Genomic DNA, 11,778 nt, shown 5'->3' on the forward strand with positions numbered 1-11,778 from the left:
GAATGTTAGATGGAAGAGGTCCGAGGTTCAAGTTCTGACAGCTCTTGTCATTAACGAGAGTTGGCTGGTTTAAACAATAATCTCTGTTGGGCTACGCTCGAGGAAACATCTCTGTAGACACGATCGCCATCTTGAATAACAGACTCGAATTTTGGAGAAAGAGAAATATTTTAGAATTCCATAAATGATGTACACTTACGTATTATAAGTGTAAGCTATTCGATCTTATACCTTCACTACGATTAATTTTTTTAAATGGATATACGATGCACCCATTCTGGTGTAACACCTTAAAGGGTGTACCTAGATCGAAGCTCTAAAAATCGAATGTCAATTGATATTTATTATAAGAAAATTATTCAAGTATTTATTATTTTGGTCTACTCGACTCGAGAATTCAGCAGGCCATGTCTTGAAATATTTATGCCTTTTACCTTACCTCAATAGAAGGCCTATATCATGCGATGTTCGAGGCTCCATCTTGGGACCCTTATTATTCAGTATCTACGCACATGAATTACTTACTGAAATTACTCTTCCTGCTACATGAGCGTTGATGTTATGCAAATCATTGACATTTCCAAGCCATCTGATGCTTCTTCTGTTTAACATGAAGATGAACACGATCCACCTAATGTTGCCACCTTGTACATATACATATTCATCGGTTTCCTTCTGCTTGTTTATTTCAACATAAATTTTAAAGAAGATTATATCTTCTGTAAACTTTTTTACGTGCAAAACTCAACATTCCCTACCTTTCTAGATATATTATGCATTTTTCAAACCAAAGTACAAACTTTTAGGGGTCCAGGAAAGAAGCGGAGACTCCTAGAACTTACGCGCAAAATATTTTGACAACTGGAAGCCGAGACGGTTCGACTTTGACAGATTGCGACCAAGTTTACCGTAGGAAGAAAGTTTCGTTGCGTTTTCGCGCGTTCTTAAGGAGGTATCCTCTCCCTTCCCTCTCTCCGGCGATCGAGCGCAATTTAATTTCGCTTAATCTGAACAGACCTGAGCGCGCTTTCCCCTTTCGGGTCCTGACTCCTGGACAAAGTTAAACATTTTATCTCTAATGGAATTAGTATAATCCTGGAGGGAGGGATGGGAGTGTTTGGATGAAATGAAACACCGGTTACCAGCAACTCTGTGTATCGAGATTAAGGTAATTGGAGTGCGCGGGGAAATTGTGCCCAGCGAGAATGTAGCGAAACAGGAGTTGTATTAATCAAGTTGCTGAACGCTTCCTTCGTTTGGTGAAAAAATTTTCAATTAATTCCCTCGTCCACTCGCTCTTGGAACAGGATTGGGATCAAACGTTGCTCGTCGAACAGTGTTTCTCAAACCTCGCCCAACGATCGTCTTGGAAAAGGATAATTGTTCATTAGACAAAAATAAATGCGAACATTTAATTAAACGTTGGATACTAATTGTCAAGATTGGAATGAAAACGAAGGTTATCGAAAAGAAATATTTAATATTATTATAAATAATAATTAAAAATATTTCTATAAAAATAGAATATATAAATACTAATAAACTTCAATGAGTTCATATTTCCTTAAAAAAATGATTGCACTATCAAACACGGAGAAAATTCCGTGAAGTCTACGTAACATCATGAATAGTGTGTGCTCGCAGAAAGTTCATAAAGAGTTCTCAAGTTTTTAGTGGGCCAACGTAGAGAACGCCTCTTAATAATAACAGAATATTACTCTCAGGGGGTTCGCGGAGCCCAATTTGAGAAACGCTGCGTTAAGGCGAAGGCGAGAGCCGCTCTCGTTCGCTTCAACATCTGCTGCTCGATAAAAATCACGAAGCGTCCCCGCGCGGGCACAGGAGAGGAGATTAAAAAAGTTCTGTCGCGAATTAGTTTGCACGCCCACACAGGCCCGGAGCACTGTTCGTTGCCCCGGAACGACGTGTTAAAGCAACGATAAGAAGGCTTTGAGAGGTCCTCGAGGCACGAGGCGTTGCCCGATGAGTGGCTCCTCTTCAGGAACATCTCATTTACGATAATGAACTTACTCGGCGCAGGGGTGGCGTGAGTGCAACGACGGTGCATAGTAACCTACGCGAAAACAAAAGTCTGGATTAATCGAGACATCTCCAAACTTGAGATTCTGGGTTTCTTTCCTCGTTCTCCCTGGATCGACACGTTTCCTACGATTTCCATCGCAGCCCGTGTCAATATTTAACTGCGATGTTTATTATACCGGAAACAACAAGCAACGGATCTGCATACCAGAAACACTTCAGGCACCGAGCTCCGCATCGAATATTTACAAGAGAAACTCTCGTTCGCGAGCTGGGGATGGGTGGTTGGGTTGAAACCCAACAATTAATTCGAACACAGCGCCTCGTCTTAGCAATTTTCACGACGAAGCTTTCCGATATTTTCCAACCCGACTACCTCGACCGAAGTATTGTACGTGCAGGGTAGGGGGAGGATGCATTGTTCCCAGGGTTATCGATAACAAAACAGGCCACAGCGAGATGAAGATAAATAACTTGCCGCGTGTAAATAGTCCGCTCGTGATACATGCCAATCCACGGGGAATTTATCCGTCTTCGGAGCCGGATGGCTTGCTCCTGCTGGAATTCATCCTCCTTCTGGATCTGGCAAATATTTTCCTTGCGAATAGGAGACCAGTTGATCGGGAAACGTAATTATCTCGCCGGTCACTCGGTCCCTGTTTAGCAGATGGCTGACAAATTCTTTTTCACTCCTTGTGTTAACTTAGTAATAATAATACCAAGATAATATTCTCTTGCTGCGAATTTATCATCGTTTAATCCTTCACAGGATTAATCTAACAAGATTTAATTATTTGTAAGTCTGTGGATGAGTCGTTTGCTCAGTGAACTCTCAAAGCGTCCTCAAAATTAATTGACTTTGATCAATTAAAAAAATTCTAATACCTATCGACATCTTCAGAAAACCCACGCACTTCGTCGCAGAGAAAAGTAGGATTAGAGAAATTTGCCACGAGAAAGAGTTCACGAGGGATTTTTCGTGGATTAGCCCACGCTTCCCTCGCGCGATGTTGAGAGTACGTTTTTTCGCGTAGCTATCGCTTCAACATGCCGGATATACATGCACGTTCTTCGAGGTACGGGAAGGTTGGTTGTTCTTCTTCCGCGGATAATCCCGAGGGCGTTTTGCAGGTGTTACATTATTTCCTGTCACCTGGCGACGCTGGCTTTTCTCGAACACAGCCACTGTTCTTACCTTACTCTTGTTTATTTTACATCCGACACGGTTTCGCTGCTAGAATTTTTGAAAACTCCTTCCCAGACAAGCTGCATCTTTTTTAGAAGGCAATTTTCTGCAATTTTATTGGTTTGGAGCTTCGATGAAAGTACGTATGAATCTTTAATAATAGTTTCTAGAAGATTTCTAGAAGAAAAATCTAAAATAGAGAAGGCAAAGAATAATAATAAACGATTTGTTTCGACTTCTGATGCAATCTTTGTTACTAAAAGTAAATAATTTCCTACGTCACAGCTCTCGAAGCGTCCACTAGATGGAGCTTAACGAAAGGATCGAGCAGAACAGATTGATCACGGATCTCGCGACAATTAATTTCGGTAGCGGCTGCGAAAGCTCGCACGCGATAATTGAATGGCTGGAGATCCGTGATAGCATCGTTCAAGGATCCGTCGATTAGACGAACGCACACCCTGTACACGTGCACGCTTCAAGACTTATCGACACTTGAATTGCGCATCGGGTGGTCCCTGTTGAACTTCAATCAGCCTCAAAATTCAACTATTCCGATCCTATCGTTCCGTTGGTTCACCGTCGATTGGCTAAATCAAACACGATTACCCGTCGACGCGCTTCTGTTGCGACTCGTACAAACCCTGAAATCCCATCAAGCGAATGTTTTTCTAACCGTTCAGCTCAATTTCCTTGATACTCGATTTTTCCTCGGTGGAAAAAAGTAACCTTGTGATTCCAAGCAGTTGGATCAAGTTTCTAAAGGAATGAACATTTTAATCACTTTCAATACAAGCAAAAAGCTTGCTAGCAAGATTCCATTTACTATCTTTCAAATAATTCCACAATTAGATTGTAAATAAAATTAGACATATATGAACTTTTATAGGTCTTTAAAAAGCACCTCCAAGCGACTAGGTTAATGGATATTATTTAGCGAGTAATGACTAAATGTATCAACCATAATGTAGTCATTAATTACGCAGCAGATAACACCGGCAAATTACCCACGATCTTTCTCGTATAATTTATCATATGTATAGGTCGATTGTCGGTTATCTTCCGCGCCATGCGTGACTGTGGCGTATGATAGAGATGAATTAGCTCGCGAAAGGTGTTCAAATTTTCACGACGTACCGGCCACATAGGTCCGCGACAAGGGAATCCGTGTAATCCACTTTCTCGGCAGATATTAATCCCTGGAGGACCCTTGTAACTTTCGGTATTATGAGTAGATTACATTCTTTATCTCGAAGACGAAATCTGGGATTTAAATGAAATTTAAATGAAATTTCCCCCGCGTCCGGGGTACACACGCGAGTTCCTCTGATAAAATTCCGTGTCATCTGCGTCGCTTTAAAATCGCTTAAGGAACTTCAAGTGGCGCACGCTATGCTCGGGAATTTATTACATGCAAAATCTTTCCGAGGGAAATTATAAACGTTCTGACGAAATGTACATGGAAGTATTATTAAATCTCTGCGATAGTGTACGTGTTTTACATTTGAAATGTCAGGGTTGATTATTAACTGAAGATTTGTCTCGTTGCATATTACGTGAGATAAATCCTCTGACATCATGAAATATATGAATTGCTTATTTGATTAGATTGTGAAAGACAGAAAATATATTTTTGAAAAATAATATATGCTTATATGAGCCATTCACTGTTAGATGAAAGCTACATCCGTATGTATGTATTTTACAATATTTATTTGAATTTATATTATAATGGAAATTTAAAAAAAACAATGTATTATACGTTATTTCACCGCATTTCTCAGCTTTGTGTTTCATAGGGCTAATCGATTTGTGCACTGATATCGTACCCCAATGTTACCAAGATATTTGTAAATCGTCCTTTTTTCTCACAGCTCGAAGTCGAAGTGCCAAAATAAATGTCCACGTCGAAATTTCGTCAGATGGAACTCGATATACAACACAGACGCTTCAAGAGAGAGAATCTCAGTGGCTTGCAGAGAGTGACAACTGCAACCAGAAAAGTAGAGCACGTTCGATCTCGATTTTCACGAGGAACCGATGCCACGTCCTCAAGGAACCAGAAGAACGTCGACGCGCCGGTTATCGAGGCGCGGAAATCTTGTAAAGTAGGTAAAGTATAACACCGGGACGCAGGAAGCTTGAAAGAAGGCACCACAGGGGTCCTCTTCTCTCACCCCCTCGTCCAAAGTAGAAGCCCGTAGAATCCTTGGTTTTCTTGTCAAGATCTTCCATCGATTCCTCGGATTTGAATGTTTGACAGTCCAGGCACGAACTCTCCGCGTCACACTCCGTCGACTTTCTTCTCTTGGGTCGAATCTCTTCCACCCCTATCCGTCCACCCCTTCTTGGAGCTCTGCCCTGATCGGTTGTCTTCCGTGTCTCTCCCTTCACGAGTAATCTCGGTCATATCTGTCATGTATCGAAGTCCTCCGACGGTCTCGTTTGGGATTCTCGCCCCTGATTAATTCCTCCCTTGACATCGATTAGGGAAAAAAGTAAACGAGGTGGTCGAGGACGAGTTCTAACGTTTCGAGAAATATAGGAGAGCCTCCCTCTTGTTGGAAAGTAGAGCAATTTTCTACAATAATAATTGTATGACATACACTGTACCTTAATTCTCGTGATTTTCTTATTGCTGAAGCCGCAACAACCTCTAAAAGAGACTTTCGACCTTGCTCACCCTCGAGGGAGCATTCCAGCTCTTCTCTCCACGGTCCGTGTAACAGGGTCTCGTAAATAAATAAGTTTCGTTGAATATCTGGTTCCGGGGGTCGCGCGGTTTCATCCCCCGGTGTCGAACCAACGGCGCGAAACTCTCGAAACTAAGATTCGTGAACTTGGCTCGCGTACACGGCCAATAAAGTCAGGACGAATAAGTGGAGCAAGGGGATGGAACCTTGATCGACCCCTGTGCATCCAGTCGCGAGCCCCTCCCAGCTCGTGCTCGGCCCAATTTACGCTCTTCGACTTCTCTCGCTACCCTTTGAGCTCGAACCTCTCGCGACTTTTCAGTCGCCATCTTTTTCCTCGTTTTTTTCTCTCTCCCAACCGTTTCTCGCCAGGTCGAACTCCTGGGTGCTTCGACGATGCAAACGAGTCACCCTTAATTCCATTCCCCGACCCTCTGCAGCGTCGCCCCTCGGTAAACAAGATTGAAGATCGCGTTTGGTGGCCGTCAAAGGTCGAGGAACGTCCGCAGCGAAGATCTCGCGATGGTAATGCCGATGGTAATTTCGCTTTGAAAGGTGGCGCGAAATGTTTATTCGCGCCACGGCATGGAGATATTTGCATCTTCCTGTCATCTCTCCATTCGATTTTGAATATTGACGCATTTGCCTGGAGAGTAAGCGAGAGGCGGATGTAACAAATGCAACAGTCGGCAGACTCGCGAATAAGTAGCGCGTCAAGCTTTCCCTGAAAGGTGACGGTTCATCTCGGAGCGGTTGAGTTAACATTTGCCAGCGAATTCGTTAAACTGATTCCCTAAATCGTTAAAAATTCCCTGATAACCGTTAAAAATTGTTTCGAAAGGTGCGAGGATCGTGTTTGGGAGCGGCGAATGAAATTCTTTTGTGAACTAAAATCCTTGACGACGGTCAAAGCGTCGCGGACGCAAGAGAAGCACGCGGTACGACGTTAATGAATGTTTTTTAATTGGTCAGGAGTATATGATGAGTTAATTGGAACGTTCTGATTCGATATATTATAATTAATAGAATTCAGTGAAAGAAAGTATTGTTTGCGAGTTTAAAAAAGGTTCGAATTTAGTGGTGTATATATATATAAGATATCTTTTTAGATGACGATTGAAAAAACTTGCATTTAATTTAATTATTATAATTTAATCTACCACGAGTGTAAGTGATCTAGTTAAGGATTAATTTCCCAAGAACGAAATTCCTGTGTTTGGCAAGTGGTGCCGGGTATTAATCGTAGAATTTTAGAGGCAAGGTGCTCCAACTTTGGAAAGGAGAAGCTCACGAGCACGTGAAAATAATTAGTACTGAAAACAAACTTTGAATTCAACTCGTTGAAAGTCCGCGAAGAATCTACTGACCGTGCCGCGTTTCCTGAATTACGATGTTCAAATTGCTGTTCTAATTTCGCAAACTTCCTCATAATTCCGGTTCGATACGAGCCTGTTTATCTTCCTCGGTTCTCAACTTTATGCTTCCTGGAAAATAAATATTCTTCGAGTGCCACGACCTGTTTTGGATTCGATATAATTGGATCTAACAATTGCAATTATTGCATACAGGTCTGGTGAGGTGGAAGGAAAGATACGACATGAGAATTTGCAAAATGGATTATAATTTTCGGAGAAATTCGCGACCATGGTCGAAAATAAGATAACATGATTTACGAGGCATGGAAAGCACGAAAAGAGCAGTTTCGAATAACGCGACTTGGCGAGTTAAAAGTTCGCGAACCGGCGCGGAGCGTCGTCTTAAAAATGGAGGTTAATTATCCGCCACCCATCGTCCACGGTACCCCGTTCCTTTCGCGTGGTCGTATTTTATACAGGCAGAAACTTGCTGTGACCGGACCACGGGCTTCCCAGTAAGCTCCGAGAGTGTATTATTCAGGGGTAGACGGCGTTCCGCAATTAGACGCACTTAGTGCTTCGCTGAGCTGAGTTGGAGAGCCTTTGGTGACACGATTTCTTCCGTGCTTTTGGAATTCCTCTAGTTCTTGTTATTCTCCTTTGACGGAGGCTCGCCGAGTTTGAGGTCGTGTTCCTTTGAATGCGAACTTAATAAATTGTTCCAAGTAGAAACAATAGCATCAGTAATATTAACTGCGACAAAGCACTTACGTATAGCTACGTATAGTTCGAATAAGGATCTCGTAGATATTATTTTTAATTTCACGTGGGATAACGAAGCTTTCCACAGTAAAGAATCAACAGCAGATAAAATTTACACGTTTGAATGAAAGCTTTGAACTATTCCAACTTAGCAACTATTTTTTAATTCATCGTTTATACCTCAAGCTACAGCCACTAATTATATGTATATTAAAACCTCTTGTTTGAGTTCGTGGTTGAAAACTCGGCATGATAACTGGAGGGAAATAGTATACGTAACAGGTAGTATTAAACGGTGGATGAAAAGAGGAAGGAAGGCTTTCATTCACAGCGGATTTTTCCAGGATTAGCTTGGATCTCTTCGTATTATTCGTCGTACAACTATCCTCCGGTCCGTTCTCGCGATGATAGCCTCGATATCGATTGTTCTCCGACTCGAAATCGAGCTCGCGTGGTTCGTCCACTCGCTCCATTTATGTTTCTATCGCGAGGGATCGTCGCCGATACGGAAACCAACGGTACAAGCATCGACGAAACGCGAGACAGAAGTATTTCTGGTTGACGATGAAACTCTTTCACGAACGTAATTTCCACGTAAAATGACCGAGGGAGGACGCAAACACCGCTAGGAGGGAAAAGTCGAGGGTGGGAGAGAGAAAGTTCCCTTAAAGACTGTTCCCTCGTCTTGTCCCCTTCGTTCTGGCCTCGTTGTAAAATGTACGGAGATCTCTGAAAGTGTTTTCATAACTAAAGGAAGAACCAAGCGAAAATGATACGAACCAAGTTCCTGGGAACAGCAATATCGTTTCCTCCAACAAAGATCAGTTATTAAGTTCAATTGCTTTGGAAAATGTGCGATGAGAATACTTTTTTTAAATATAATTCATACTGGAGCTTGTGAATATAATAAATCAGCAAACTTGACGCTTTCACGTTTTTCATTCGGGATATCGATAACGATATACGGTATTGAATTTGATAAATGGGATATTCATTTAATATTGAAGCGAGTGGTATTAATATTCGATTGTAGCATACATGAAATATTTTCGTGACCCATATCACAATGAAAGAAACCGTCCTGTGAAAAGAAAAAAAAGTGTAAGCAACCCTTCGCTATAAACATTTTTTTAATAATAGTTAAGTTTATAGTGGTAGTCTCTCCACTATGGCGTAATTTAGTCTCTTGCTCGTTTCTAGCATACTCTCGCCATGGCCCGCGGAGTTCGCCTACTTCAAGAAACTTTAATTAGCTCCTAAACCTGCGATCGTCCTTGTAGCTCGCCCTCGGCGTGCGCAGATTACGTCAAAGGGTCCGAGCGAGGCCTGTCCGCGCGTAAACTCGCCAAAGCAGGGAAGTTTTGCGAATAATCGCTGAATCTCCGACGCGTTGTCAGCGATTTCAGGCTCCAACCCAGCGAAAATGAAATTTCTTTCAACTACGAGAGCCCTCGATCGTCCTTCCGCGTGTTTAATCCGCGTGGAGAGAGTTTACAATCTTCCCCGTGCGTTCTCTACCCACGCCCCAGCGATCTGGTCGAGTCAGTATGAATTCATCTCGAGTTTAGCCCAGCAGAGCGTGAGATAGATATTTGAAAATGATTTGAACGCGTTTCACAGGGCGAGTGTATCCGGTTCGGTTGTTTAATCGACGATAGGAGTAAGAGTAAGTTCGTTTGGTTAATAATTTCCGTGTATTTCTGAGATTTAATTAGTAGACCCCGATTTGAATATTTCTCTTTTTATACTTATCTCTGTTATTAATATTATTTCACCTTTAATGGAAATAGTCTATTAATTCTTTCATAAAAAAAATGTCACTATCATTAATATTTAAATAGAAAAATGCTCAAAGTTCTTGAAATCTACTTGTCAGGTTATTTAATTTGTCATCTATCCGTAATCCTAACGAAGGAAACAAAAACTACCTCCTTTGGTCGAGTCAACATGATAGATTCGAAAGGATAAGAGTAGATCCGATGGGACCGGCGCCTGGGGAGGGGGGGAGGGGAGGGTTCCGTTTGGCAAAAGTCAAGTGGCAAACGAAATCCGCTTTTGTTCGAACGTTTCCATTTCGTTTCCGGGTCGTGTGCGAGCAACGACGATAAACTACCTTCGGAAGGAGGGAACGGTTTCGCGGGACGCGTTTCCTCCGCGTCGCGCGTTTGAATTTTCGACGAATTTATGCGACAGCCGAGAGACGTCGTCCGATTGAGCTCACGCGACGAAATTAATTTATGCACGCGGCATAAAGGACACCCTTCGCATGGAGAAAAATTGATGATGGACGGGCCTGGTAAGGCTTGGACGCTGGAATAATCGCCAAGTGGAACCAGAGACAATGGTGACGTACCGCCAGAACACAATTCCCTAAAATAAAGAATCGCAGATCGGTCTTCTGGATGTACGTAAATTATTTTTGGAAGAAGAAGAGGTGAAAGTGGTTCAGTGCTTCTTGGTGATCGACAATGCTCTGTACACTTATGAAATTCTCTTGTGAGGCTCTACAAGGTAGGTTTAAGTTGGAACAGTTTTGATCAGAAATATAAAATTAGTTTGTGATAACCTGTATAACGTATTTATTCTTCCCCATTTATTATTTTCCTTCGGATGCTCCTTCTGGCTTTGTATTTCAGTATTAATATTTTAATTTCGCGAGTCAGAGACCCAGTAAACTATCTCGAAATATTTTTGATAAAAGCATTTATCAGCTACGCATTTAAATAAATTGTTCCAGCGGATTTAATAAATCCGAAGATTCGAAGAGACGAAGATTCCAGTAGCGATAAATGAAAACGTGCGCAGGAATGAAATGTCCTGCGGTGTTTCACAAATTCGAACGAGTGCTGGGGACGTTTTCTACAGTATTCTGTAGCGCGGGGAAACGAGGAACGTTCCGAGCGACGACAGTATAAGACAGATTTGACGAAGCTATAAATTGTTATCGATCGACGCCCGTGCTCCGCGAGATGTGAAACGCCAGGACCAAGAAGGCCTCGTAAAGAACCGTCCGTTTCCAGGACAGGTCCTTTATCCTTATGGAAGGGCCCTGGCAGCCTGGAATGAACCTCGTTCAGATAAACTCCTCCGTTCCCTCTTTCCTTCTTTTCCCGCGCGACATCCACCAGGGCCGAGGTACTTTAACGGGAATGAATAAGTCATAACGATTTGAATCCACCGACGGAATCTTCTTGTCACAACGCATGCGCAGTGAATCATAATCGTGTCCTTGACAGGGATCTGTTCGTCTCGTTCGCGTCGCTGGTTTCTGTCCAGCTTTTGCCACGCAAAGTACCAATTTTTTATTTTTTTCCAGAGTTCTCCTTTCTCGCGAGAGTAAATCGTCCGGACATTTATAAATTGAATAACAAAGGAGCCATGTTTTAATTTTAACGCGGTGTCTGTTTTAATTTTTCCACTCCTCAGCTTCGAGTTTTAATAAAACACCGAGTCAACGAATACGCTCGGTTTAAATAAACTCCAGCATATACGACTGATCATAATCAGATAAAAAAATTCCCCGCAGAGGGCTGACCTAGGACCCCCAAAGAGTATTCGTTGCGATTTGCCAAGAGCTAGGTCGGCGTTGTCGATCGCAATCTCGGAAATGGCGCGCGTCCGCATCAACGTCGGCTGCCTTTATGCGACATTCATTCGCGCCGTGTCCATAAAAACCACGTTCCCAGCTTTGAGTAGTCTCGATGACGGCCACGCTAATCGACGTGAAAGGGCCACCGTAGAC

This window comes from Hylaeus anthracinus, unplaced genomic scaffold, assembly GCF_026225885.1.
Source record: "Hylaeus anthracinus isolate JK02 unplaced genomic scaffold, UHH_iyHylAnth1.0_haploid 11982, whole genome shotgun sequence".
NCBI classification, from domain to species: Eukaryota; Metazoa; Arthropoda; class Insecta; order Hymenoptera; family Colletidae; genus Hylaeus; species Hylaeus anthracinus.